The sequence below is a fragment of the Adiantum capillus-veneris genome, chromosome 15 (assembly GCF_014529385.1).
Source record: "Adiantum capillus-veneris isolate H3 chromosome 15, ASM1452938v2, whole genome shotgun sequence".
NCBI classification, from domain to species: Eukaryota; Viridiplantae; Streptophyta; class Polypodiopsida; order Polypodiales; family Pteridaceae; genus Adiantum; species Adiantum capillus-veneris.
In genome coordinates this window covers 26,507,622-26,514,020 of record NC_140945.1, presented here as the reverse complement: position 1 = coordinate 26,514,020, position 6,399 = coordinate 26,507,622, and positions in this window count along the sequence as shown.

The following is a 6,399-nucleotide window of genomic DNA, read 5'->3' as shown; positions in this document are numbered from 1 at the left end:
CTAAAAAACACTTATTCTCTCATTTGTGCAATTGAAGAGTGCTCTTGCTCCATCTCCATCTTCTTCTTCTTCATCTCCTTGTGTGTGTGTGTGTATGCGAGAGAGAGAGAGAGAGAGAGAGAGAGAGAGAGAGAGAGAGAGAGAGAGAGAGAGAGAGAGAGAGAGAGATTGCGATCGAAGATTGCGACGGTGGTACGATGATGACGAGGCGGTTGAGCGCGGCACGGCGGTAGCTCCTTCTTCTTCGCGGCGAGGAATCCTCCATGACAGCAAGCGTAGAGCGGTGAGTGACACACCATCGCCATCTTTGAGCTTACTAGTTAAGGCTAGTTGCGTGCTTGGAGCCATCTGTGGCTTGCACACAGTGCTAGGCAAGGCCCTTGCTTCGATACGTGCGGCAGAAGCCCCTATTTTTGGCTCCGTTGCCAAGGAATCGCCCTGCAGTAAGCTCAAGAGGCACTCTATGCTGCGTTGTGGTGCAATTTTAGATGTAGGAAAGGTAGAGAAGGAAGGTGTGTGTGTTGAGAAGGAGTTTTTTTTGTTGCCGTGTATTGTTTTGTTAATAAGATATTGAAAGGTACTATGCTTTTTCTGTTCATAAGGTGTTTTCTCAAGGTGTTTTCTCTGTGATAAGGTGTTAGAATTAAGTAGTAGATCCATAATGTTAGTTTTGTGTAAAGTACAGTAAGTAGTTCTATTAGCTAATGAGTTGTTGTAGTAGTGTGTTTGTGTGTAACAGTAGCTCTATTAGTTGTAAGTAGGTAGGTTAGGTGTGTGTGTACTCGCGTGCACAGTGCAACCGCGACGACCTTATCCCAAAAAAAGAAAAAAAAAGATAAAAATTTAAAAATTTTAAAGGTAGGATTGGGCTCAAAAATATTTCCCAGACCCAAGCCCAAGTCCACAGTCAGGCGCAGGCCTCAGTCCCCCTTTAAAATTACGTATTTTAGTTTCATGCGTAGGTAAAAATCGTCTTTTTTGAGGACTAATGGAGCTTCGGGTAATCGGATGCTGTGCTGTAAAGCACGACCCCCTGAGCGATACGCTTGTTCTAATCCAAAAACCGATCGAAAACATTAAAAAACATCAAAAAACGAGTGAAAATGGACGCCTAAAAAAGTAAGCGGTTAACCTTCGAGGTTATTCGCCGATGCTTGTAGGGTGCCAAAGGCACATGCATCTGCGCTCTAGTCATGTGCTAGAGGCCGAGCAACTAGAGAGCATTTCGACTGACGCGAGTTCTCAATATCCACCTACCTTAGGTTCCGGGCCCTTGACGGGGACCCAAGGTAGTACAAACCAAGACCCAAAAATAGCGGCTACTGACTCTTCCTCTGACTACGACGTCATGGAGGGTTTCCCAATGCCTAATCCCGATAGCTCAATCCAAGACAGCATGCCATGGGTCCATGGTCCGGGCCGAGCGTGCTTAGCCGCTTGAAGAAAACCTTTAGTAGAGCCACTCACTCCGAACATGGAGCTAATGATGTAAATGAGGGGGGTGGGGAAGTAAATTCTCTATTCATGACCAGGTAGATCCCATGCTCTTAGAGAGTGTGCATGTGAATACTCCATTCACCGCACCCCCTGACTCTTCAGAGCTATTTCCCTCCAAGGTTATATTACCTGATGGTAGAAGCCTTGCCGAAGTACAAGAAGTTGAGCGTTATATCATCGTGGCTAGGGAAAAGGAAATGGAGAGTTTATGCAAGGTGGAGCAACGAAGAGAGTTAAAAGCAAAAGCCCCTATGTCAATATCTTCGCTAGAAGAGAAATAAAGTGCTCCTGAATTAGCGACCACTAAGGGTCAACCCATAGAGAGCCACATTGCCTCTAGTTCAAAGGACACCCCTAGCACCTCAAGCCTAGATGGAGCGTTTGTAAATGAGAACTGGGAGTACAAATTACAAATGGAAAGTCTAACTGACCTATACATAGGTCACACCTATCACGTGGGTTGGTTACATGTCCTACAATCCACAACGGGTGCTACTAGCGTGGAGGATCAACAACAAAGAGTTTGTGGTCATCCATAGGATTATTGAGCTAGAGAGACATAACAAGGGGATCCATATGCCTTCAATGGGTCTCATGAGATTTTTGGATACAGGGAGGTCTAAACAACCAACCTTATCACAAATGGAGACTCCTTGGTAAGTCCGATGGATCCCCCATATGTTGTTTCGCCAGGGGTCTCAGTGCAATCTAAGCCTACAAGTAATAGCTTTACTTTTCCAAGTCTAGCTCATCTTTCCCTTGATGACTCCATGGCTACCATGCCTACCCTAATGATGGGCATGCCAAGAAATACTCCATGGACCTCATTTGTTAGTAAAGCACCGCTACATGGTCGCTCAATGACGACAACGGCCCCTACAAGTGTGTACCAATCGTATGCACCTATGGGTCATCGCACTCATGTAGCCCCTACCCCTCCCATTGTTCAACAACCTATGCTCCACAACCACAACACCCAAGATCTTATTTCCATGGGACCTTACCGGCTAGCATTAGCATGTCACATTTGATGTCTGCTATGCCTAGGGCCAACATATCAACTTTGGACCGCCACATGGCATAACACCGTACCAAACATGGAACCCAAGGGCTTCCTATGCACCAAGCCTAATGCCAATACCTACTCCACATGTAGTCTATGGAGCACCTCCACCTATGGTTCCTGCTCACTTAGGTGACTTGGCAACATTTGCTCAAGCTATCGATCGATCTATTGCTGAGAATATGCGTAACACACCTAACCTAGAAGTAAGGGAGTACAGAAAGCCAAGCTTACACAAAAATTTAGTGGAGATGGGGATGTGAAAAAGCATATCAAAGTGTTTGAACAAATATGTGATTCTCTAGGGGAACACAATGACCTGCATAAGAGTAATGCTCTAAGCCTAACCTTAAATGGGAAGGCAAGGGATTGGTATAGAACCCTAAGGGTGGAAGAAAAAACAATTTACCCTACTCTTAGGAGACTGTTCTTAAAAGAATACATATGAGAGGGAGTGCTTTGGGGTGTAGCCTCTCAACTCCAAAAAGCCCAACGAGAGGAAGGAGAGTCGGTGAGAGACTTTATTAGCCGCTTGAAGCATTTGAATTCTCGTTGTAATCCAAATGAGCGCTTCAATAATAATCAATTGCTTGATAGATTCATTAGGAGATTACGACATGAGGATATCTATAATGGCCTAGTCATTAGAGGTATCACCACTTAGGAAGTAGTCACCACCAATGCGATCCAATTGGAGGATAATTTAATGATTCAAGGAGAAAGAGTGTCTGTTAACTAAGTAACATGTTTATGTTGCTACCATCAATCAAGTTCACCCGTTATGCTCACAAAGTAATCTCACAAAAGTGCTTCACCTTATTTCCTAATTCCGCTACTCTCAAAGTTCCATTTCCATTACATTGGTATCAGAGCATTTGGTTTCTCTTTTCTTTCTTAAGAAGAGAGGTCCTTAAGTAACGTATTAATGGTTGATTTTGTTAATTACATGAGGGTAAGTGGAACTAGTATCTATTATCGGTTTTGTTGAGCCCTCGGGAGCTTTGGTCTTAATAATGGAGTCTTTTTACACTTGCCTACAGCTTTAGCATTATTGAGCCATAAGAAGTCCGAAAGGAGCTATCCCTCGGCAACTTCGCTATGTTAGACTCACCCCACTATTCTCTATAATTACCCAATTCGAGCCGTCGGTGTAGATACTTAAGTTCCTATTTTCAAAGGCTACGAGGAGTAGCAACTAAGGTTTTGAATTTCCAAAGCATACACTAAGTAAACACATAAGTTTAATTAACATGGCTAACAATAACCAAGAGAGTAGAATGAACATTGATAACTTTGATTTTGCACATGAAGTTGCTAATGATGATGCCCCCATGTTTGTTAATTATCTTGTTACTAGGTTGCACCAAGCTATGGGCAACCCCTCTTTGCAAGCCAAAGTAACTCAACAACTTCGTGCTTATGGGATTTTCTTTCCTCTCCAACAGGAGAGAGAGCTTAGGAGGCCTCTTGATGAGACCCCCAAAAAAAGACTCTCTCCCATACGAGAGGAGGAATCCAAAGATTAAGAAAGTAATGAATCCCTAAATTCCTCCGAAGATGTGGCTCCACAAAGAAGGCAGACTAAACGATCGCCAACTCCTCCAAAGAGGAAATGGTTAACCCATAGTCCTTCTCCTCGTCACTCCAAAAGGGAAGAGGGGGAACCAAGGAAGAAAAGGGCAAGAAAGAGGTCACCCTCTTCTGCTTCTTCTTTACCTTCCTCCTCTACCGATGAAAGCTATGGCTATTCTCCTAGAGAATACAAGAGGGGAGGACATCGCAAATCTTACCCTGCATGGCGAAGGTCACAAAAGCTAAAGAAGTTCAAAGAAGGAGGAAAGAGTATCTCTTTTCTCACCTATGATGGCACCTTTGGTGCTACCGACAAAGTATTGGACTTCATCCAACAATTTTATGCGTCCTTTGGAGACGAGGGCTTCAGGGAGTCCTCCAAGCCCCAAAGGCATGGAAAACTCTATGAGTTTCCATAATGAAGCAATTCCTTGCAAGCGATGCAAAGGACAAAGTGCTCACCAAATGGCGGAGTTTGAGGCTTCTCTCTCATGAGTCTATCCACAAATATGTGGACAAGTTTTGGGATTTATATCTCAAGGCTACTGTCTTTCAAAAGATAGAATTTCTAAGCAAAAGCAAAAATTCTGTGCGGGCTTACCTGAAGAGATGGCGGAGCATGTCAACTCTCAACGGCCTGGTCCTATCAGCGAAGTAATCCACCATACCATGGTTGCTTCCCGCATCAATTTCCAACAAGGGGTTAGACGTAATGTCAAGCCCATGGAAAATAAAGACAAAAATGATGCAAAGGGAAAAGTTAATGCCCAAAATTCTTCCCAAGGCCATTCCAACAACAACAACAACAATCGGTCCAAGTTCGAAAGGAGTTTACAAAGGTAAAAATAAACTCTCTCCTGAAGAGCTTGAAACTTTTCGCAAGGATCACAAACGTTTTAAGTGTGGGGAGCAAGTACATGGTTATCGTTCTTGTCCCAAAAGAAATGGTCGCAATGAGACTCCTAGAGCTTCCACTATCCAAGCTCCAAAAGAGGATGCTCATTGCAAAGGATCACCTCTTTCCTATGCTTAAGGGAGCATGATGCATTCATCTTGTTTGACCCTAGTTCTACTCACAACTTCATATAAATGGAGTTGGCCACCAAGTTGGGCATTCAAGCCTTTGAGATGGGAGATGCTGTAACTGCCGATGCTGCTTTCAAGGGATAGCAAGCCTCCGTTTCTCCCTTGATTGGGAAGTTGAGGCTTCATGTCCAAAGCTATGACGACAAAGAAGAATTCTTTATCTCTCCTCTCCAACATGAGGATGCTATCCTAGGGGTACCATGGTTCAACCGCATGGCTGCCAACATGAAGTGCCTTGAAAGAAGAAGCTACTTCAACATGGGAAAGAATATGTATATAGATGCTAATGAGTCTGGTCGTACTATACCACCTATAAATCCGCTTGCCCTTGATAAATCAATGAAGAGCTCAGTTTCTGCATACATGATTTTTGTCAAAGAGTCCCTAAAAGGTCCTAATGTTTCATTAAAGCTGAATGATAAGAATCAAGAACAATTAGACTTGTCTAACTTTCTAAAAGGATTCCAAGATGTGTTCATCGATGATATCCCTATGGACTTACCTCCAAAACGAGGGGAAGATGAGCATCGAATTGAGCTCCTATCAGGAAGCTCACTGCCTAACAAACCTCCTTATCGAGTTTCCCAAGCTCAATAAGATGAGAACATGAGGCAACTACAAGAATTGGTAGACAAAGGGATGGTGAGGCCTAGCTCCTCTCCCTTTTGTTCTCCAGTCCTTTTAATGCAAAAGAAAGATGGTACATACTGCATGTGTGTGGACTATCGTGCACTAAACCATATCACTATTAGAAATAGATTTCCTGTACCTCGAGTAGAAGATCTCTTTGATAAGCTACAAGGCTCTACCTACTTTAGTAGGATTGACCTTAAAAGTGGCTACCATCAAATAAGGATAGTGAATGAAGATATCGTAAAGACCGAGTTTCGTACAACGTTTGGCCTTTATGAATATCTAGTCATGCCTTTTGGCTTGACTAATGCACCAGCTGCATTCAATCGATTAATGGAGAAAATTTTTAGACCTTACCACAAATTCACTGGAGTGTTCTTTGATGATATCATAATCTACTCCAATTCCTTGGAGGAACAGAAGCAACATCTCCAAGTGATATCGTAATCTACTCCAATTCCTTGGAGGAACCCAAGCAATATCTTCAAGTGATTTTTCAAGCATTAAGGGAGAATAAGCTTTTTCTCAATCAAAAGAAAAGAGAAATT